At 43.4% G+C, this 23926-nt stretch overlaps 1 long non-coding RNA gene across 1 annotated transcript; it reads right to left on the bottom strand.

Moving 5' to 3' along the window:
* Positions 1–19023: 19023 nt before the first annotated feature.
* Positions 19024–22930, bottom strand: LOC128136124 (uncharacterized). Its single transcript, XR_008233262.1, has 4 exons — positions 22796–22930; positions 20569–20672; positions 19680–19794; positions 19024–19167 (listed from the first exon to the last, which is right to left on the bottom strand). It is a non-coding gene; the product is annotated as an uncharacterized LOC128136124 (long non-coding RNA).
* Between the last annotated feature and the right edge of the window lie 996 nt (positions 22931–23926).

The raw sequence follows: 23926 nt of genomic DNA on the forward strand, positions 1-23926 counted from the left end.
ATACTCTAGCAGGGGTCTTCAGGGCATAATCTTTGTCCTCATTTCAGCTGGAATAAAGTTAGTTTTCTTCTTAGTAGCTGGTATAGTGCTGTGTTTTGGATTTAGGATGAGAATAATGTTGATAACACACTGATATTTTAGTTGTTGCTAAGCAGTGTTTATACTAAGTCAAGGACTTTTCAGATTTTCACACTGCCCTGCCAGCGGAGGCTGAGAGCGCACAAGAAACTGGGAGGGGACACAGCAAGGACAGCTGACCCAAACGAGCTAAAGGGGTATTCCATACCATATTACGTCATGCCCAGTATATAAACTGGGGGGAGTTGGCCGGGGGGCACCGCTGCTCAGGGATTGGCTGGCCATCAGTCAGTGGGTGGTGAGCAATTGTATTGTGCATCACTTGTATATTCTATTATTATTATTTTCCCTTCCTTTTCTGTCCTATTAAACTGTTCTTATCTCAACCCACAAGTTTTACTTTTTTTTTCCATTTTTTCCATTTTTACCCTTCTGATTCTCTTCTTCATCCCACTGAGGGGGGAGTGAGCGAGCGGCTGTGTGGTGCTTAATTGCCGGCTGGGGTTAAACTATGACAATCTTAAAGGCAGGGTAGGTGCGAGACCTTCCAAGACAACATAATAGTTGTGATTTCCAAATCTAATCACAATGACAAAAGGGAATCTATTTTTAGAAGCCCTGCCTGAGAGCACAAGTTTAAGTTGTGAACTAGCTAATGAAACAGCTTGATCTCTTCCTGTGACCTGTTTACTTCATGAGATATGTTCAATGAGTATCCTCAGCCACATCTCTGTACATTCACATTCCTCCTTGAGCATCTGTCCTGAAGGCCTTGAAGCCAACTCAAGCCCTTTCCCTTGACAAAAAGAAGAGCAAGCTGTAAGCCCTTCCTTACAACAGCTTAGGTACATCAGGGCAGGCTACCAGCAGTCGTCATGGTTTAACCGTAGCCAGCAGCTAAGCACCACACAGCCACTTGCTCACTCCCCCCCTCAGTGGGATGAAGAAGAGAATCAGAAGGGTAAAAATGAGAAAACTCATAGGTTGAGATAAGGACATTTTCATAAGTAAAGCAAAAGCTGCATGCGCAAGCAAACCAAAATACGGAATTCATTCACTATTTCCCATCGGCATGCAGATGGTTAGCCATTTCCAGGAAAGCAGGGCTCCATCATGCGTAACAGTTACTTGGGAAGACAGATGCCATAACTCCAAATGTCTCCCCTTCCTTCTTCTTTCCCCAGCTTTATTGCTGAACATGACGTCATATGGTATCTAATATCCCTTTGGTCAGTTGGGGTCAGCTGTCCTGGCTGTGATCCCTCCCAACCCCTTGTGCATTCCCCAGCCTACTCACTGGCAGAGGAGTGAGAAGCAGAAAAGGCCTTGACTCTGTGTAAGCACTGTTCAGCAATAACTAAAACACCCCTGTCTTATTAACACTGTATTGGGTTTGCATGGCAAGGTTTTGGTAGCGGGGGGGGGGGGGGGGTACAGGGGTGGCTTCTGTAAGAAGCTGCTAGAAGCTTCCCCCGTGTCCGACAGAGCCAATGCCAGCCGGCTCCAAGACAGACCCGCTGCTGGCCAAGGCCAAGGCCAAGCCCATCAGCAATGGTGGTAGCGCCTCTGTGATAACATATTTAAGAAGGGAAAAAGTTGCTGTGCAACAGAAACTGCAGCCAGAGAGAGGAGTGAGAATATGTGAGAGAAACAACTCTGCAGACACCAAGGTCAGTGAAGAAGGAGGGGGAGGAGGTGCTCCAGGTGCCGGAGCAGAGATTCCCCTGCAGCCTGTGGTGAAGACCATGGTGAGGCAGGCTGTCCCCCTGCAGCCCATGGAGGTCCCCGGTGGAGCAGATATCCACCTGCAGCCCGTGGAGGACCCCACACCAGAGCAGGTGGATGCCCAAAGGAGGCTGTGACCCAGTGGGAAGCCCATGCTGGAGCAGGCTCCTGGCAGGACCTGTAGACCCGTGGAGAGGAGCCCACACTAGAGCAGGTTTTCTGGCAGGACTTGTGACCCCACGGGGGACCCACACTGGAGCACTTTGTTCTTGAAGGACTGCACCCCGTGGAAGGGACCCATGCTGGAGCAGTTCGTGAAGAACTGCAGCCTGTGGGAAGGACTCACGTTGGAGAAATTCGTGAAGGACTGTCTCCTGTGGGAGGGACCCCACGCCAGAGCAGGGGAAGAGTGAGAAGTCCTCCCCCTGAGGAGGAAGGGGCAGCAGAGACAATGTGTGATGAACTGACTGCAACCCCCATTCCCATCCCCCTGTGCCACTTGGTGGGAGGAGGTAGAGCAGTCAGGAGTAAAGTTAAGCCCGGGAAGAAGGGAGGGGTGGGGGGAAGGCGTTTTAAGATTTGGTTTTATTTCTCGTTATCCTACTCTGATTTTGATTGGTAATAAATTAAATTAATTTTCCCCACATCAAGTCTGGTTTGTCCGTGATGGTAATTGGTTGAGTGATCTCTCCCTGTCCTTATCTCGACCCACAAGCCTTTCATTATATTTTGTCTCCCCTGTCCAGCTGAGGAGGGGAGTGATAGAGTGGCTTTGGTGGGCACCTGGCATCCAGCCAGGGTCAACCCACCGCAATCATATATCTAAAACATAGCACCACACAAGCTACTATGAAGAAAATCAACTCTATTCCTGCCAAAACCAGTACAGCGGTGTTGACTGGAGCAGTTTACACTGGCCCCAGTGTCCTGCAGCATCCACATGCTGAAGGGAAAAGCAGCAAAGTTAAGAGTTATATTGCTCCATCTGTCCCTTCTGCAGGTCTTCTGTGTATGCAGCTATGACTAATCAAAAATGCCCACCTCTGTGCCACAAGGGGCTGCAATCTCTCTTTCAAGTGGCTACTTATTGTCCTCCAGGTATTCTATTGCTGTTTCAGCCTGGCCTTCCTGAAACAAAGTCTAATCCTGTCCAGGAAAGGCATTTTGATGTCAAAAGATTATGGCAAGCTGCCTCTCAGGATAGGGTCTGCCCAGGAAAACAGTGCTTGCTACTGCTTCCTCCAGTTCAGAACAGACACTGTTAGATTTACAGACTCTTGCTGCTAGGAGAACAAGAAATGTACTCTTAGCTAACCACCACCCAGGAAATGCTGCCTGCTGGAAAGAGAATACCACAAGGCTTGCCTCTGTAAGCAATGGCCTGTCTCTGTGTGCATGGGGTGTCATTTGGAGTCCTAGTAGAATCCTTCCACAATACAGACCAGGAAGTTCTAACAGAAAGCTTTTTTTCCATTCAGTTTCACCATCGAGGTGGTGTCTGTCCCTTTAAGCCACCCTCAACACTCCCCCTTTGATCTTTCTATAGGGATGACAATTATATCTCAAAATATGTTGGATTTCTGCATCAAGCCAGGCACCTTCAAGGTGGACAGTACAGGAAATGCAGAAGAGGAATGAGAGTTGATGCTCAAAAAGTAACCTCCTCAGAAAAAAAACAGTACTAATTCCTAAAGAAAGGCTACAGCCAAGTTCCTTCTATGTCTGTATCTGACTCTTCTTCTCAGCAACTAGCTATTTCAGTTGAAATAGCTGAAGAACAACAAGAAGACAGCAATATTCTTATCAATTTTAACTAGGTCACTGGAATTCTGGAGGCCACAAACTTTTCAAACAAGAAACAACTGAGTGCTCCATACTCTGGTGCCACTACTCTCTAGATTGGCCAGTCTATTTTTATGTTCACTGAGATTAGTGGAACAGGCACTACTGGCAGTGTGAGAAGCATTTTGTGACTTGGTCACTAGGACCAAACATGGTTTGATCAGTGCTGTGAGCAACAACTGGGCAACAAGAGCAGTAGCATCTGACACCTCTACAGCTGCTAATGGCTCATAACAGCAGCCATTCTGTGGGGGACACTTTGTTTTACTGGCCCAGCTTTAGGGGAACCTTGCCTTGTGCCCCCTTTGCTCTCATTCCCATTTTGGCTGTCTTTCAAGCTGTGCAACAGCTGATCACCAGAGAAAGGGGCAGCACTGAGAGAGCAAGATGAAGATGAAGAAGTCCACAGGGTAGCTGGACCCCCTCTGCCCTAGACAACTCAATGGAGACTGCTGCAATATAACCCCAGCCTTTTCTGCTCAGATACTTGGATTGAGATATCTTCATTAGAACAAATGGTATAATGATCATCAAATACAAACAGCTTCCCCCTGTAGAATCTATCTAAAACCTCTTCTAGGTATTTGTGAACCCCTCCTTTTAGCTGGAAAATCTCTCTGCACAGTGTCTGTTTAAAGCAAATTGGCAGAAAATCTGAAGGAGACAGTGACAGTGGGCTTGTACCAGATTGCCCAAATCACATACTGGAAATGACAGGCTGAGAAGTAGCACCTTCTCAGTGACCATCAGAAGACACCACATATGCCCCACAACTCTAGCCAGTTCGAGATGGGATTGGTGGGTTGCCCATACTTAATGCCGGCTTGACGATGAACTCAAATAGATATTTAATGGTACAATTTAAACATACCCCCCCAAACACATTCAGCAGAAAACACTTGCCTTTGAAAGTGCTTTGTGCTGACTTCATGGAATAGACTAGACTAGACTAGAATATTCCAGTTGGAAGGGACCTACAGTGATCATCTAGTCCAACTGCCTGACCACTTCAGGCCTGACCAAAAGTTAAAACATATTATTAAGGGCATTGTCCAAATGTCTCTTAAACACTGACAGGCATGGGGCATCGACCACCTCTCATGGTAGTGCCTCATGGTGGCTGGTCATTGACCAACTCTCATGGAGTTCACCTACAGAAAATTTCTCAGCTCCAGTGTGCCATTTCTGATCCATGGGGAAAAGAAGCAAGGTCTGACCATCCTTGGAAGATCCAATTGGTTGGCAGTTAGGATATAGGAGGGACATTTCACTTTCTGCTCTGATTCAAGTCAGAGGCTCTTGCCTGAATGTCCTAGCCAAATGCTCCAGTGGCCACAAAACTGCCTATTCTGGAGTAGGATTTCTCTCTTTTGTCATCTACTCTAATCTGCAGAAATAACTAAATAACCATTGGAACACAAAGGGATATTCCATGCTGTGGTGGGTTGACCCTGGCTGGGTGCCAGGTGCCCACCAAAGCCGCTCTATCACTCCCCCTTCTCAGCTGGACAGGGGGGAGAAAATATAACAAAAGGCTCGTGGGTCAAGATAAGGACAGTTTAATAAAGTGAAAGCAAAGGTCGTGCGCGAAAACAAAGAAAAACAAATGATGTTATTCTCTACTTCCCATCAGCAGGCGATGTCTAGCCACTTCCTGGGAAGCAGGGCTTCAGTACACGTAGTGGTTGCTCCAGAAGACAAAAAAAAATGCCCCCCTTCTGTCTCCCTTTACTTAGCTTTTATATCTGAGCTGATGTCATATGGTATGGAATATCTGTTTGGTTAGTTTAGGTCAGCTGTCCTGGTTATGTCCCCTCCCAAGATCTTGCCCAGCCCCAGCCTGCCATTGAGGGGGGGCAAAAATGTTGGAGAGACAGCCTTGATGCTGTGCCAGCACTGCTCAGCAGTAGCCAAAACACTGGTGTGTTATCAACACCTTTCTAGCTAATGATGCAGAGCACAGCACTACGAGGGCTGCTATGGGGAGTATTAACTCCATCTCAGCCAGACCCAATACACATGCCATTAATGTCATGCTCAGCAAAATACCTGGGGGGTACCTTTCCAAGGTAACCATTCCTTGGAGAATGGCTGGGCATCATTCTGCTGGTGGGAGGTGGTGAGTGACTGCCTTTGCATCACTTGTTCCCCCCTCCCTTTTCTTCACTTATTAAACTGTCTCAACCCATGAGTTTTCTTCCTTTTGCTCTTCCTTTTTTCTCCCCCATCCTGCTGGGTGGAGGAGTGAGCGAGCAGTTCACGTGTGCTTAGTTGCTGGCAAGGGTCAACCCACCACATTTAGTCATTGCTTTCTCTTCAGGAAAAATCCCAGCCTGAATGACATTAAGTTGTTACTCAAACAGATCTCCCATCTTGAGGGCAAGTGCTGCAATCATTTAGCTACAATTTATGCTAGGCTTTGCAACTAATACCAAATGCTAGTATTCAGAGTTCTATATCCATAGCAGAGAAAGGTGTATTCCTTAGTGGAGACAGGCACCTACCCATCTCAGCTACTAAAGGCCAGAAGCCCTGTCTGGTACTCTCATTCCTGACTAATCTAGGTAAGACTTCTCTTAAGGCATGCACTTTTCCCCAGGCACTGTAAGCAGACTGCTTATCTCAGGACTGAGAATTCCATTAGGCAGTGGAGTACCAAGACACTGCAATACCCAAGAAGGTTGGATAATACTGCCATCAGTTCTTGTCACAGATCTGTTAATCTGTATGATTTAGCAGGTGAAGGGGATGGAGTTTTGAGCAACAGAGACAGGGGCTGCTGATGCAATAGGAACCAACAGGGGAACACCTGAGAAATGCTGCAAAGGAATCAGGGCTTGATCCTCCAAAAAGGTGACATGGTTGATAGCCCAACTGAAGTGCCTCTATACCAAAGCACACAGCACAAGTAACAAGCAAAAGGAGCTGGAAGCCATTGTGTGCCTAGAAAACTATGACCTAATTGCTGTTGCTGAAACTTGGTGGGATGACTCACATGACTGGAGCACTGCAATTGATGGCTGTAAACTGTTCAGAAGGAAGGAGAGGTGGGGGGTTACCCTCTATGTAAAAAAAATAAAATGGATTGACTGCACAGAGCTGTCTTTGAAAGATTCAGACTGGCTGATGATTTGTGGCTTGTGCCAATCCTTTGTATCCATTGTGTTAACAAGGGCCACGTTACCCATCTCCCAATATGTTGTCTGGATGTGTAAAAGCCTTACTGAAATGAATTAAAATAGACCTTTGAAATCCTCTTCTTCCAAGCAATGATTTAGATCAGGAGGCGGGAAGCTCAGGGCAGGCGTGAAAATTTTGTGTCAGTGCTGGTAAACGTTTGTGGTGCACATCTCAAACCAAGATAAAAAATTACTTCCTCTGCCATGCTCCTAAGCATGGTGCCAAACCTAGCTGTAACTAGTGTCTGATGTGACTCTGGATTTCCTATTTGTTTGCAGTTGGAATCATACCAGGGAGACATCTACCCCCTGGCTACTGGAGTCCAGCCAGCACCGACAGCACAGGAGTAGCTGAATGGAATTAACAAAGGCTGGCATATGGAGAGCAGCCCGAACCTTTTTCAGTTGTCCGGTGTTTGTGTAAGGTGCTGTTAGTTCTCGGGTCCATTAACTTCCAGAGAAACAAGCAAGGAGGAAAATGAGATGCATAAAAACTATAGATATTAAACCAAAATGATTTAATGGCTAAAATATTCCCCACAGTGAATAAACTCCAGAAATCTTTCCAGTCAAGTGCTTTAATATTTTCCCCTCCGGATTTTTTAATGCATTGTTTAATGCTGTTTTTTTAGTGTCCTCTGAGTGCTAAACAGCTGCTTACTTCCCTTTGTAGGGCCTGTCCTGCTATGCTTGAGACCAGGCTCTGGAACTGCAAATTCCTTGCCACAATGTCTTGGGGAAGAGACATTCCAGAAAACCAGACACAAGCCAGTACCATGACTGGAGAGGAAGGATGTGTGTGTGGTTTGGTTCAGAACCATTTTGTCTGTCTGTGTGGTTCAGAACTGTTTTCTCTGTCTGTGCGTGTGAGATTTGATTTAACCTCCATCTGTGTGCAACCCTGCTGTAAGTTTTGGGTGATCCTTGCCATTTTCGAATCGTCGCAAATTTGATTGTAACAAATTCCATCGAATCACTCTGTTAAATTGGCTCATGATTAAGTACTGTTAAAATTATACAACCTAATCTTGTGATCTATCTCAAAATATTAATAAATCCTAAATTGCTGCTAAACCAAAGCCATGCAACAAAATCTCATTCGTGACAAATTGGCGTAGTCGGCAGGATGGCAAGTAGTGTCACCAATTGCTTACAAAAGCATGGTGTTAATCTGAACCCTGGCTTCTCGAGAGAATGGACCTGTGATAATTGGTATAATTGGGAAGCGGTAGAGAAGCAGCTAAATGCTGCGAGGGGTTTGACTAAAGATGGGAAAGATAAAGGTATACTCTGTAAAATGTTGGGAACATGCCTAGAAGCTGCATGTAGAGAAAGAGGGGAAACAACCCGAAAGATTCAAGATCTGCAGGATGAAATAGAGAGATGTAAAACTACTGAACTGCTACTATGGGTAAAAATAGAACAACTGCAAAAACAACTTAAGGAAGCTCAATTGAAAGAACAAAAGTTGGGAGAACGTGTTGAAATGATGTTAATGCAAGCCCCCAAACCCCCTGACATAGTTCAGATCAGAAAACTGATAGTATCCCCTGAGGACTGGGATGGTAATATCTGGAATAACTCTGATAATAACAATTCAGATGAGGATGACCCCCTACATCATCCTGAACTGCTTCAATTTATGGCCAGACCCATTATAAAAACTGAACTGCAAATGGGTCCACAGGGAGGGTGAGGTCCAAGTACTCACAAAACAATCCTATTCGACCCAATTCAGATGGCTAATTCGCAAGAATGTTACAGCTGTAAGCCAGGAGAAACTGAAACTGAATACCTATGGAGAGCATGTCTTTTGGGGGGGGGGGATAGAATTTTACTGAGCGCTGATGAGGCTAATGGCTACTGGGGCCCTGGTGTCTTTTTGAATGCTGGTCCCAACCCTCCCGAATGATCCCCATTCAATAACAAGTAGGGTGGCATACTGGGCTGGTGGAATAGATATATTGGAGAGAGGAGAGCCTTTGTTAATACCCATTAGATCTTTGGATGATCTCTCCACAGCTATTACAGAAGCTGCCTGTATGAGCATGGTTCCTTTGAAGTTCCCATCTCGGCAACTGTAGACCACGCTATGCTAAAGCCACTAATAAAGGGAGCCCTTGCCATGCTCAAACCTTATCTCGTTGCAAAACAAGACGAGATCAAGAGAGACACAGATTTTAATGCTCTGTTAGCCATAAGGGATGTTATGTTGTCAGTGATGAAGATGACCAGGAAGCAACCTTACTTCGAAGAAATCTCCCCACTTGGGCAGGATTAATGCATGACATCATAAATTATGGACAAGAAATGGGATGGGATGATGTATCCAGTGGAACAAAAAATACAGGTTGAAGTGTTAGACAGGTTAAGCAAACTGTAAAAGGAACTAGGCCTTAAGCCTTATTGTTTCTAAGACTATTCATATTAGACATATAACTAATGATTAGAAATTGGTTTAGATATGATTAATAGAATGCAGGTGCTTATAAAACAATATGCATAAGCTGCTTATTTGTCCTATGTGTCTCCCCCTCCATGGCTGGCTTGAAACCCAGTCAAGCTGAATCAACAGAAGAAGGATCATACATCTTAGACCTAAGACATGGGAGTAAGTGATTAACTTCAGAACAAGATAAATTAATAGAATAGCCTGAGTGATTTTCAGAAATTCAAAGGTAATCTTTGATGTATAAGAAGATAAGTGATTGTGGTGACCGAAGACCTTCTGCCTACGACCACTAACTTCAGAAGAACCGGGACACGAGAATGGATGAGATAAGATGATGAATGATAACGACATGGGAACAGAGATCGACTGGAAAATTACAAAGACTTTGGACTGGGACAATGGGTGGTAAAAAGGTATATAAGATTGGGAAATTTTTTGAAGTTTGCCATTCACTGCGGTGGTGGCCCAACTCTGAGTTGTTTAATAAAGCAAACCTAGAGAAACCCACGTTTAAAAATTCTTTAACACAAACACCTCAGAGTGACTCTTGAGAACCAGAACCCATTAATCAACAACTGAGGGTCTGGGAAGAGAGAAATGAATTATGGAAACAAGCCCTGGCAATGGGTATTCCCAGAGTTGCTATTCAAAGACAACCGGCTAGAGTTATTCTAAGCTTGATAGAAGCTTTTTGAAAGCGAGACGTAGCACTGTCACCTGCTACTGCAACCCCCCCCAACCAGCTTCTGCAGGACCTCCTAATCCTTTCTCCCCCCTGGGAAGGGAGTTGAAGGAATCACAGAAACAGGAATCAAAAAATGGGTAAACCCCGGACAGTTATTGGGCCTGCCTGTATGGAAAATCGATATTCATCAATGGATAAGTGATGATGGCCCTTATATTATGCTTCCTGTAGGTCCTCAACAAAAACCAACTAAATTTCTAATAGTTACAGGAACACAAATATCTGTACTTACCCAAACTGATGCAATCACCTTAGGATTACAACTAGGCTGACCTAAAGTTAAATTAACTGGCATTAATGGTGGCAGCAAACTATGCCCCACTGTTAAAGTAAAAATTTGGCTTCCTGGCGAAAAACGAATAACCTCAGTTCACTTTGCAGTAAAAGACCACTATGAAAACATATTGGGGTTCGATGTTTTAATGGGACAAACCTGGCAGCTACCAAATGGTAGTATATGGTCATTCAGATCTGGAAGTCTAGGGGTGGAATCTAAAACTGCTGACATCTGCCTTTTGAGAGCAGCACCTGCACTCCCCGACTCCAGTCTCACTAATGTTCCCCAGTATCCAGTGTCAGCTGCCACCAAAGATGGAATTTCAGCTGTTATTGTGGATTTGGAGTCTCGGCAAATTATTTTTTGGACGCATTCTCCATGTAATTCTCCCGTATGGCCTGTTCGCAAACCTGATGGTAGATAGCGTCTTACGATTGATTATCGGCATCTTAATGCCAACACTGAACCCTTAACAGCAGCAATTCCTAATATTGCAAATTTAACTGCCACTCTACAAGCAGCTGCCCAGAAATGGACAGCTGTTTTAGATATCAAGGATATGTTCTTTATGGTCCCCTTGCAAGAACAGGATAAACCCTGTTTTGCATTTACTTGGGAAGGAGTACAGTATACCTTTAACAGGCTTCCCCAAGGTTACAAACACTCCCCTACTATTGCTCATGGAGCACTAGCGGAACTTTTACCGCAAGTATCAATTCCACCAGAACCCCATCTCTATCAATACATAGATGACATTCTGATTGGGGGCGATTTCCAAGAGGCAGTAAGAACAGCAGCCACCTCTGTCTGTATGGGAAACCTTAAATAATGCCAGAGTAGCCATATCACTGGAGAAGTGTCAGGGACCCGCCCAAGAAGTGAAATTTCTAGGAACCTGGTGGATCGCTGGTAGTGCTTCAATTCCACCTGATACCTTGGAAAAGATAGAAGCTTTACAGCCCCCCCGATCCAAAAGGGAACTCCAACAAACATTGGGAACATTAGGATATTGGAGGAAACACTTACCTGGATTCTCAATTATAGCCAGACCCCTCTACTCCCTCCTATGGAAAGAAAAGGTATAGGAATGGACTGAAGAGCATAACAAAGCTATGAAAACCTTAATGAATGAACTGCGAATGTACCAATCCCTTGGACCTGTACACCCCTCTGATCCTATTGTAGAATGGGGATTTGCTGAACATGCAACTTATTGTAACCTGTTTCAGATTGGCCCTAGTGGCCCAAAATGACCTTTACTGTTTAGTTCAACTGCATGTAAAGAGGCAGAGCAATGATACTCTGAACGGGAGAAAGGGCTTTTATCCTTAGTTAGAGCTGTAAAACAGGTTGAAAAAATACATCAGGGACAGCCTGTACAGACTGGAGGACCATTTAATTTACTAGAAGGAATCTTAAAGGGAACTGCTCCTCCAGAAGGAATTGCTCAAAAATCCACAGTGAGAAAATGGTATGCCTACCTAACAGGAGTTGCCAAGAACATGCAGTTAACTGAAGGACACATCAAAGTTTCCAAATTACAGATACCTGTAAATACTGACTCTTTAGCTTTGCAACAACCTCTCAAACCTTCGCCAATTCTAGATGCTCCACCCTTAACTGAGAATATGCTGACCGATGGTATTTGGTTCACAGATGCCTCAGCCCAAAGGATAAAAGGGAAATGGCAATATAGAGCCATGGCCCTTGACATCACCACTGGCAAGCAGGTAGTGGAAGATGGAGGGGGTAGTGCGCATGTAGGAGAACTCAGAGCTGTTGTACTTGCTGCCCAAAATGGAGGGAAAGCTATATATGTGGACTCTTATGTTGTTTGGGCAGGTGCGACACAGTGGCTATGTCAATGGGAAACCCTAAAATGGGAAGTAAACAGATCCCCAGTTTGGAGAAGCAAAGATTGGCAGTTGTTGCTAGACATAGCCAGGAAAACACCTTTCAAGATGGGATGGGTGAAAGCTCATGCTAAGGGTGACCAACCAGCTATGAAGTAGAATCAAAAGGTAGATGAGCTAACTAAAATTAGGAAAGTCACTATAGACCCCGAATGGTACCGGTTAGGAGAATGGTTACATCTTAAGTTAGGACATAGTGGAAAGGATGCCCTTTACTTTGCAGCACAAAGCCAAGGCTGGCCTCTTGACAGAATGCCGACTCAGACTGCAAACTGATCATCCTGATAAAGCACCACCTCTGCACATTAAAGAAGGGAAAACATTATGGTCTACCCGAAAAATCAATTATATTGGTCCTTTAAAACCGTCCGCTGGATACAGGTATATTCTGACAGGCATAGAAGTGGTGTCTGGATTTTTAATGGCCACAAAGTGCCAAAGGGAAAAACACCATCTGAGGCCTTTCCTCATGGTTCTCAATTCTGCCTGTTCCTGACTCTATTCAGAGTGATAATGGCTCACATTTTACTAATAAAGGAGTACAAGAATGGGCAAAACAAGAAGGAATAAAATGGGTGTTCCACACTCCATACTATCCACAATTTAATGGTATGGTTGAACGGGCCAATGGGCTACTGAAAAGGTATCTTAAGCCACACAAAGGACAATGGGACGCCTGCCTCTCAAAAACCCTACACCAACTGAATAATAGATATGGTCCCTATGGAAGCTCAGTTACTCAAGCTTTCTTGACGGCTCCTTTAGATAAACCACTAGATAACGGGCATATCTGGCCTTCAATGAAACCAGGGCAACCCGTCATGGTAAAACTACCATCTGTTGGAACAGTACCAATGACTCTAAGCCACGAGGAACAATAGCATGGGAAACCATTGACAATAGTGGAGCAGAACACAGAATCAGTGCTAGATGGATTTATCCTGTATCATAAAAGGGGTAACCCATTCGGCCTTCCCCACTGAGACTCTTCCTTTCTTTCTTTTACAGAAAACAATGAATCCCACTAATGACCCCATGGGAACAACTATTATACTAGACATCGTCATCTTTACCTCATCGTATATACTCTGCCCCCTCTTCGCATTAACCTGCTGGGATCAATATCGATGGCAACGACAACAACGACTATGTGCCCCTACCCCAACTTCTCTTTTCCTCCTGTTAATCTGAGTAGGTATAATTGCCACTGCTCACACACCAAGCCCATGGGACCATGCGCTGGTAAGATATACTGGAAGTATGGGAACATTGAGGGAAAGGACAGGCTTGAACCTTTCTACTTTAGTTATGCATGGAAATGAAATATACTTAAGAAATGAATGGAGGTGGGACAGGAAAAATTTTGTTCCCCTACTCCGAGGCACACCAGGAGAAGAGATTAAAGTAGGATGCCGAGTAATCAATTAATCTACCCACTGGAAACTGACAGAAATGACTGTTTATAATGCTGATTCCACTTGGACTAGAAAAGACATGAAATTTTGCGATTATGACAACCTAGATTGTTGGTACAATTTCACCTTAGTACAGCCTGTTTTTGTGATGTGCAGATGGGTCCACTGTAGAGTAGGACTGATGATTAAATTTAAGATTGACATGCGCAAAATACGGAATTTGTGTATGATGGGGTGGCCCTGGGTTAATGCTTATATAGGCTCTAATGAATTTGCACCCGACGCTTATTCTGCTAAATCTCTAAATTTACCTGCAGTAGTACTACATAATGACATTGCCTTTCATAGACGAGAGTGGATTATAAAAAACGAAGACAAGGATCGACAGATTCCATCTTTAAAGGGAACAATAGGAGACATCATTTCAGTAGGATGCCGAACTGAAAATCACACTGAGTGCACAACAGTTTTAAGCATTATTATGGACTATGCTGAAGGAAAACAAGGACATGGTCTTGATAACACACATACCTGTCCTTTTGGGCACGAATGTTGGTATAATTTTACTATATTCCGCTCAGCACTTATAATGTGTCTTTGGGCAGACTCCAAATTTCATTCCAGCTTAAGCCTCCAATTCAAAATTGATATCAAGCAGCCGTCCTCACCAACTCAGCCTTCTATTAAGTTATCTCCTTACATTTATAACACCGGCCCTTATATAATTAAAAATATAGGACAACAGTGAGTTTTCTTTATTCCTAGTTGGTCCCTAAAAAGGGTGGAACTTGCACTGCACATTAATGTGTCAGCAATTAGATCAGATTGTTCTGCCTTTTTGGGAGAAGCTTACACTGGCTGGCTAGCATGGTTACATGGACGAACTCTCACCTCTTCAAAATGACCAAAAAGATATGTGACTGGTATCTTAAGAACAGGACTGGGAGTACTGAACAGCATAGACGCTGAAGTCCTAATGAACAAATTAACTGCTGCTACCGATGACCTAAACAAATTAGAACACCCACTAAAATCATCTTTATTGGCATTAGGAGCAAGTCAATGGCTCCTATCAGACATTCTGCCTTATTGGGAACGAACAGATGAAAATGACCATCAATTAATTGTAAACACCCTCGGAGCAACTCAAGGTAATACCTCTCTTGCCTTGAGCTGTATCCAAGCACAATTATGGATACAGTCTGTAGTAGCAGCTATTATTAGAGAAGGAGAAGGGGGAACCCTACCTACTGAGGAGGGAGGAGGGTAAAAAGCAAGCTCACGTCCCTGGACTTGAGGAGAGCTGACTCTGGCCTCTTCAGGGATCTGCTTGGAAGCATCCCGTGGGATAAGGCCCTGGAGGGAAGAGGGGCCCAAGAAAGCTGGTTAATATTGGAAGGTTACCTCCTCCAAGCTCAAGAGCAGTCCATCCTAACGAGCAGGAAGTCGGGCAAAAATGCCAGGAGGCCTGCGTAGATGAGCAAGGAGCTCCTGGCCAAACTCAAGCACAAAAGGAAGGTGGAAGCAGAGACAGGTAACCTGGGAGGAATACAGAGACATTGTCTGAGAATACAGGGATGATGTTAGAACAGTCAAAGCCTACATGGAATTGAATCTGGCAAGGGAGGTCAAACACAACAAAAAGGGCTTCTATAAGTACATAAGTGGCAAAAGGAAGACTGGGGAAAATGTGGGCCCATTGCTGAATAAGACAGGGGACCTGGTGACACAGGACACGGAAAAGGCTGAGGTACTGAATGCTGCCTTTGCCTCAATCTTTACTAGCAAGACCAGCCTTCAGGAATCCCAGGCCCCAGAGACCAGGGGGAAAGTCTGGAGCAAGGAAGACATACCCTTGGTGGAAGAGGATCAGGTCAGGGAATACTTAAGCAAAAAGGATGTACATAAGTCCATAGGCACTGATGGGATGCACCCATGAGCACTGAGGGAGCAGGCAGATGCCATTGCAAGGCCACTCTCAATAACCTTTGAAAGATCACGGTGATTGGGAGAAGTGCCTGAAGACTGGAGGAAAGCAAATGTCACTCCTATCTTCAAGAAGGGCAAGAAGGAGGACCCAGGGAACTACAGGCCAGTCAGCCTCACCCTGGGAAGGTGATGGAGCAGCTAATCCTGGGAACAACTTCCAGGCGCATGAAGGACAAGACTGTCATCAGGAGTAGTCGACATAGATTCACCAAGGGCAAGTCATGCTTGACCAACCTGACAACCTTCTATGATGAAATGACTGGCCTGGTAGACAAGGGGAGAGCAGCGGATATTGTCTACCTTGACTTCAGGAAGGCCTTTGACACTGTCTCCCATAAGATCCTCATAGAGAAGCTGTTGATGTATGGGCTGGGCGAGCAGACAGTGAGGGGGATTGAAAACTGGCTGAACAGCCGGGCCCAGAGGGCACAAAGTCTAGTTGGAGGCCAATAACTAGCAGTGTACCCCAGGGTCAATACTGGGTCCAGTCCTGTTCAACATCTTCATTAATTATCTGGATGATGGGGCAGAGTGTACTGTACCCTCACAGCAAGTTTGCAGATGACACCAAACTGGGAGGAGTGGCTGATACACCAGAGGGTGGTGCTGCCATCCAGAGGGACCTTGACAGGCTGAAGAAATGGGCTGACAGGAACCTCCTGCAGTTCAACAAGGGGAAGTGCAAAGTCCTGCCCCTGGGGAGGAACAACCCCATGCATCAGTACATGCTGGGAGCCAACCAGTTGGAAAGAAGCTTTGCAGAAAAGAACTTGGGGGTCCTGGCGGACACCAAGTTGAACATGAGCCAACAATGTGCCCTTGCCGCAAAGAAGGCTAATGGTATCCTGGGCTGCATTAGGCAAAGTATTGCCAGCAGGTCGAGGGAAGTGATCCTTCCCCTCTACTCAGCACTGGTGAGGCCACACCTGGAGTCCTGTGTCCAGTTCTGGGCTCCTCAGTACAAGAGAGACATGGACATAGTAGAGAGAGTCCAGCAAAGGGCCACTAAGATGATTAAGGAACTGGAGTGTCTCTCCTGAGGAAAGGCTGAGACAGCTGGGACTGCTTAGCCTAGAGAAGAGAAGGCTCAGGGGGGATCTTATCAATCAACATATATAAATACCTGAAGGGAAGGTGCAAAGAAGACGGAGCCAGGCTCTTTCCATTGGTGTCTAGCAACAGGACAAGAGCCAATGGGCACAAACTGAAACAGAGAAGGTGTTGTCTGAACATAAGGAAACACTTTTTTTACTGTGAGGGTGACTGAGCATTGGAACAGGTTGTGGAGTCTCCCTCCTTGAATATATTCAAATACCATCTGGACATAGTCCTGGGCAACCGGCTCCAGGTGGCCCTACTTGAGCAGGGGGATTGGACCAGATGACCTCCAGAGGTCCCTTCCAACCTCAATCATTCTGTGATTAAATGATGTATAGCAAGAAAGGGGGAATCTGGTAGAGTAAGGCACATTCAATACATTCAGTTACAGATATCGCTTCAGTCTCACAATGTTGTTTCTCTGCAATAATATCCATAAATTAACAGGTATAAACATCAATTTTTTGTAAAAAGAGTATGTGCAACTTAAAAATAGGGCCATGTGCTAACTCACCTACTGTATGCAAATCACACTTGCAATTTATATTTTTGAATGCAAACTAGTAACTGGAAAGTTACTCTGACAACTCTGAATTACTGCAATATTTAAAGCAGAAGGACTTGAGAATTTGTAGTAATTGAGAATTTTGACATTTTCTTCACCACAGGATCATACCACACACACACGCAACCTAGACTAACTGCTCAAGGACCAGTGGACACTGTGTAACTCCCCTAGGAGCAGGCAGGTAAGCCTTGGCCTCATCCCATAACATGCCAGTCCACTTAGCACTGGGGCCATCAAAATTTGACATTTTACATCCTCAATGAGGAACTGCAGTCTGGTAAAGCATCTGCTTCTAGAACTACTCATATTTTGTCTATTTTACTGTGGTGGGTTAACTTTGGCTGGCTGCCAGGTGCCCACCAAGCCACTCTATCACCCCCCCTCTTCAGTGGGACAGGGGGAGAAAATAAGATGAAAAACTCGTGGGTTGAGATAAAGGCAGTTTAATAAAGAAAAGCAAAGTCCGTGGGAGGAATCAAAGGAAACAAATAAAAAAGAAATCTGTTCTCTGCTTCCCATCAGCAGGCGATACCCAGCCACTTCCTGGGAAGTAGGGCCTCAGTGCGTGTAGCGGTTGCTTTGGAAGACAAACACCTTAATAACGAATGCCCCCCCCCCTCCTTTCTCTCAGCTTTTATTGCCAAGCACAACGTCATATGGTATGGAATATCTCTTTGGTCACTTTGGGTCAGCTGTCCTGGCTATGTCCCCTCCCAACCTCTTGCCCACCCCCAGCCTACTGGACTTTGGGGGTGGGGGGGGGGGGTTTGGAGAGACAGCCTCCCTGCTGTGGGACCACTGCTCAGCAGTAGCCAAAACATTGGTGTGTTATCAACACTGTTCTAGCTACAAATACAAAGCACAGTCCTATGAGGGCTACTATGGGGAAAGTTAACTCCATCCCAGCCAGACCCAATGCATTTACTTACAAAGGTTATCTCATGGCATAACACTGCCCTTGAAAGCACTGGGTACTCAAGAGCTGCAGCTAGGAGACAGTACAGAAACAAAAACATAGGCATATCCATTGAATGATACCAGACAATCTCTTTGCCTCACAGTGAAATCAATGAATAGCTCTTCAATACTCACAAACATTTGTTAATTGCTGATGAACATAAATTGAGGAGACAAGCAACTACCATGGCTGCTGCTAGGAATGAGCAAGGAAAAAGAGTTGAAAGAGCTGGGATGAACTGACATCAGCAAACCACGAGGTCCTAGTGATCTTTCAGTTGATGCTCATAGGAAATGACTTGCGCTGGTGACATTTTTTGCATGTGTTCCATGTTGTGCCAAATTCTGATGTTAACCTAAGCCAAAGATTTAGAAGTAGCCTAGTGTTTTGTGCAGGTACTGGAAGACCATAGATCAACAAGGAAATACTCTCCTTTCTATGAAACTAAGATAATTTCTATAAATTGGCTTCATTCAATATCAGGATTAAATATTTTAGTCAGCCAAACTGTCTTGGGTCCTGCCCTCTGGGGCTGCTACAGGAGATACCACTCTCACCGTACTTTACGGCATCGTTACTTAGACCTGAAGCCCCAAAATAGCCAAAAGTGAATTAAAAAAAGGACTAATTAGACTGGAGTGGCTGGTTAGGGACACTGAAAGTATTTGGTGCCATAAAACACTCAGATGGGGAAGGCACAGAAAGCACCTTTTTTTCCCAAGTGCGGTACAAAATCCCAGTAACGCAGCTGCTTGTCCAGGAATAACAAGCTTCTACTATCACTTAGGACTTAAGAGTCCACTCAATGTGTCTAAAAATATTTGATAGTCATCTCACTGTAAACAGTAGTCTAGGTCATACAAGGACATTCGAAAATAAAATCCAAGAGAAGCAAAAGGCAGATGCAACTGTCCGAATCCAGCAGCACCTGTTAAAAGAACAGCAACAACTCTCTCTGCTTCTCAATGACAGCTGGCTGTTTCCATGCACTTCTCCACACAAGATACGAGGTCCTAAATGACTACCTTACTAGTAAAATCTGAAAGTAACTAACAGAACCTACAGTAAACTTGAGTATGAATTTGACTGTTCCTATTGCTACCCAGTAATGTAACAGGAACCAAGATTCAAAAAATAGAGTGAAAGAAGCTCATGTTGGAACAAAAACTTACGAGAAAAACCTTGAATGGTGCAAATGCATGTGAACTTCTTTAAAGACTTCACTGAATCCTCAGGCTCTAACAGCCTTTAGAAAAACATACAAAAAAATGTGTCAACTTTAGTGTCCTAGTACTAGAGATGGCAACACATGTAGATATGCCTCCTGACAGTATTTTTATTCAGCCCCTCCAAGAACCAATTGCATGTCAGTCTGAAACGTGACAGCCTGCAGGTTACTTAATATCAAATATATGTATAAAAAAAAAATAAACAAATTACTCTTTTGTGCTGTCTTGCCAATCTTGCCTTAGTCTCCTCCAGTTCTTTGTGAATCTTCAGTACATGCTTGTTCATTTTACGAATTGTGGAATGTAAGATTTCCCAGACATAGAACCTAGGAAAGATGCAGAACCCAAAACAGTAAATTGCACACTCTTCCAAGACAGAAAATACACAGGTCTGCTGTAACTCTCAACTCTTCTTATTGAAACCATCAGAAACAGGGCAACTTTCTATTGCTACAGAGCAAGTTAAACTAATAAACAGAGAAGTGCACAACACTGATCTGGGGGAAATTTACAACATTTCATCATTATCATTACCTAGGACATCTACTGGAGTGAGCAAACATTCAATATTAAGAAAGCATATCACTCACTCACTTCTTACCTGTACTTTGTACTGAATTACCAAACCAGCGCTTTATTTCAGAATCATTCTGCAACACTACTAGCATCAAACTGCCAGGTCTGAGTATTTTTCCCCACTCACAGTAAACAATATATCTGAGGGTGATGCAGGATACATGCCCTAGGTGCAAGCCAAGACTCCACCAGGCTAGCAGCTATACAACAGGGTTAATGGTTCTTGCCCAGAAATGGTCCTAGAGCTTCTCCTTCCACTTTGGCAAACTTACAGGCTACTTGCATGAATCTTGCTAGCATAGCTTTTTGCAGGACACAGAAATGCACGCTGCAGCTCAGATGAAAATACTAAAGCTTGTGTTTTAGGGAAGCAACACAATTTTATGTAGAGTTTAAAGCAAAATGATGAAAGTAAAAACTGCAATTATTTTAAGTTTAAAAAAAAAAAAAAAAAAGGATTCTAACCATTTAAAATAAAAATTCAGATAAAAAGCAACTGAAGACAGAAATTCCACACTTGTTACCTAGTAAAATCATGTGCAAGTTCTGAAGAGAAGATCCAGTTTGCTACTGCAGCACAATCAACAATCTGTGTTCGAATCATCTTATCCACAAGAACAGCAATCATCTACATTTTGGGAAAGACAAGATGGTCATTCCTACCACAAGAAATGGTCAAGTTTACCTGCTGCAACATGGAGTCTGTGAAATTACTGTGGGCTAAGGTACAACCAGTGTTGGGTTGTATGAAAAGCTATTAGAGTCAAGTTTGGTTTTATGCAACTTTGCAAATACATTAGTCAAACTAATGGGTGATTTCAAACACTTTAGGAAGCTAGTACTGCTTAAAGCAGACATCTCATTTGCTGAACCTAAAAATGCTCAGACTAGGGGAGTTGTATCAATCATGCCAAGTATGCATTCACATTTTAACAAGTTGTCTTTACTCCTCATGAGAGTGATGACTTCAGTTTTCATTCAAGTGACTACTTCTGCTATTCCCAAGAGCAAAAATACAAGAACTGAATTTTGAGACAAGGCATCAGAGAAGCAAGTCCCAATAGTCAACATTGGAATATCCAACCAGAAGATGTGTTCCTGTTACATAACCATAAGGTAACAGCAACTGCTAGCCTAATCTCCTTAGACTGCAACGGTCCCCAACCACAACCATATGCTCTTTCCTGCAGGATGTCTTCATTTTAGAATGAAACCAGCACTGTATATAAGTATTTACTACAGGACCCTACCTTGATGAGGCCTGTGGGAAAATCAAGCAGGTAGCTACAAAAAATATCTTGTGATTAGAACAGCTTTGTGCCATTCAGAAGAAAGGGCCCATCTTAATTATTCACGTACTCCATACCGAAATACCCAAGAAACTCAACCTGCAACATATTTATTCTCATAATCATCCATTCTCAAATAGAATAGGGAAGTGTAACAAAGCTCAATTTATGGTAGAAAACTAAAGTAACAGAATGAATCAGAGAACTCATGCCTCATTTCTCAATTTCCAAGATTGCTTCCTACATGCATTTGTCTTAAGAAATTCTTCCTGGCATTATCCAGATTACCTAGTTTGAGCCTTCATGTAACACAGACATAGGAATTTGTGAAAGTATTAAATCTTGATGTTAAAGTTTCCTTTTATGACATCAAAGCCTTTGTGCCCCCAGAAAATAGTTGAGGCTGTGACCATCCATAATTTAAAGGCTGATATTTCAGGTAGGAATTTATATATATATTTAATCTCTGCTTTTTTGATCCTTTTATTTAAGAAGCTATTTTACAATATCTTACTTCTCTTTCAGGACCTTACTTTTAAGAATATTAAAAGTAATCTTTTAGTAACCCTAGAAAATGGGCCTTAGACCCAGTAGCAGATGCAAGGATTCTCCAGCACTCAATGAGATTACTTTTGGAAGTCTGGCTCATGCAACTGAGGCGCCAATCATTTCCAGACATAATATCATATATTACAAACACACCAGGGAGAAATATCCAAATAACTAATGCGGGAAAAATTGAACACAAGTTTCTTACTGATCTCCATTTATAAAACAATGACAACATGGGGAAACAACAACTGCTGTGAAGAAATTGCATGTTTTAAACAGCTGAGGTATTTTTCATGGTTCTTTCAGCACATTATTTCATCAGATTCAGGAATGAACTTTAACCATGGTAGTGTCACAGACAAATCTGTTCTGAATGTTGGTTGAGAGCAGATTTACTTGCTTTGTCTGTGCATAACACTGATTCCAACCTGGTCTTTGTGGCTCATTGTGATTGCTAGTGAAAAACCACACAAGTGCTAAATAACCAGGTTCTCTCTTTTTGCCTACTTACCTACTAACCAGGTTCTCTCTTCAGCCTACTTCTGTGTTACAAGATCTACATCTTAAAAAGCATATAGCACAAGAACGCTGTTCTAGTATTGAAATTTTGAAGAAAAACAGGGTTGGATTGGGTTTGGTTTTTAAGTTATTCTCTTGTAAACCAGAGCGTAGCACAAAGCTGAAAGTCTTCTACACTGAACTTTTAACGTGAAAGTCTCACTGATAGAGAATAAATTTGATGTCCAGTTTAAGTCACTTAACAGTAGTAAACACAACTTCAATTCTTTTAAATACAAATAGACAACAGACAGTATTTTTAAGTAAACAAAGGAAATCGTAATGCTTTATATTTTAACATGACTTTCTGTGAGTGGAAACTTCAACAAATATCTGCCATTGATGCTCTTACCTGTGGATGATTCTTCCAAACCTCGTATACAACTCTCAGGACATGGAGTTTCCCCTCATCACTTTCAGCAAGTACTTTGAATACTTCGTGAAACCTTTAAAGAAATATAAGTAGTCAATGGAGGGGTCAGGATCAGGGCAATGAAGCAGGAGACACATAGTAAGTGGTTTAGATGGTCCCAACATTTTCTTTTGGCCAATCTGCAACAATTCTGGAAAGGCTACCCCCTGACAAATAGTACTGTCCTGAGTTTAAAAGGTTGCAGAGACAAGACAACTCCTAAAAGCAATGTAACCCTGCCTCAGGGACAAACTTACTCCTCAAAGCTAGGCTACAGTTCTCATGCTTTTAAATGCAGGAGAGAACTCTGCTGCTCGGTGTGCTTATCTGTATGCAGGCAGAGTGAAATTTGCTGCTTTTTGTGCCTTGGACTTTGCCTATTGATAGGTGTTTCCACAACCGTAGACCATTATTCAATCTCCCCCCTACTGAGGAAAGCACTGAGAGCATCTACTTCAGTAGAGTTAAGCTGACTCCTATGTCAGTATTCACAGCCCAGTTTATGTAACGTAGCTATAAAGTTTAAATGGCTCTTTTTGACCTTATGGATATCACTGTTGATATGCAGCAGTGAAACCACTATAGCTCTGAATACACAGAGTCCTGCTTCTTATGTTACTGACTGTAGGCTAGTGACCATCGTTTGTTATAAACCATCATCATAAATCTTCCACGTGCAGACAAAAATCAAGCTGTTATATTTGTAAAGTATATAAAGTTGTATAAATAGGAAAATAATTCAGTAAGACACATGGCCACCTCTTTCCTACTGAGAGACTTTAACAGCATCAAGTATGCAGTGTCGAAAATAAGTTATTTTCATCTCATTTTGCTTAAACAGTTGCAGTAAATCCTCTAGAAGTTAAAGCATGTCTTTAAAAGCATGCACTCCAAAAATATTCTAGAATAAATTTTATATTGCTTAGGTATATTTAAGAAGTTGTGGGTTGATTTTTTTAATTTTTTTTTTTTTTTAAAAACCAAAACCACCGACTTAACTGATTTTGAGTCATACTGGTTGTTGCAACACACTGTAGAAGACATGATACTGTCATGGGAGGTATGCAGTCA

Source organism: Harpia harpyja, chromosome W, assembly GCF_026419915.1.
Source record: "Harpia harpyja isolate bHarHar1 chromosome W, bHarHar1 primary haplotype, whole genome shotgun sequence".
In the NCBI taxonomy this organism is placed as follows: Eukaryota; Metazoa; Chordata; class Aves; order Accipitriformes; family Accipitridae; genus Harpia; species Harpia harpyja.